Source organism: Eurypyga helias, unplaced genomic scaffold (genome assembly GCF_000690775.1).
Source record: "Eurypyga helias isolate BGI_N326 unplaced genomic scaffold, ASM69077v1 scaffold25661, whole genome shotgun sequence".
NCBI lineage: Eukaryota > Metazoa > Chordata > Aves > Eurypygiformes > Eurypygidae > Eurypyga > Eurypyga helias.
Window position 1 is genome coordinate 7,948 of NW_010230547.1, and position 458 is coordinate 8,405.

Below are 458 nucleotides of genomic sequence, written 5' to 3' on the forward strand. Positions count from 1 at the left end.
CGACCCGTGTGGGTAGCCTGTGAGCATCCCCAGGGAACCACTGAACCTCTTCCCCAGGAGCCGTGTGTGGTGGCAGGAAGGTCCCTGCTCTCTCCTCTGTTTCATTTTTTGGCAGTTCAGGGGCAGGGTGTGTAATGCCACTGATGTCACCTGGAGTCCTCGGCCCAGCATTAATTGATGCTGTGAAAGTCACCCAAAATAAAACGCAGTGCATTGCCAGCAGGGAGTGGCCACCGGAGCTGATGTTTGGCCAGGAGCGATGGGCTGCAGCAGTCCGGCTTGCTTGGCCACATGTCAGGAGGGGAGGTAGCTCTGGGAGAGCGGGCAGGGAGCCAGGCGAGCGCTGCGGGCTCCTCATCAAACACAGCCGAACATGCGTTCCTGCTGCCAGGCGCTGCCCGCGGCAGCCAGTGCCGCCCTTCCCCGTGGAACGCTTGCGGCCGAGGATGGGGAATACC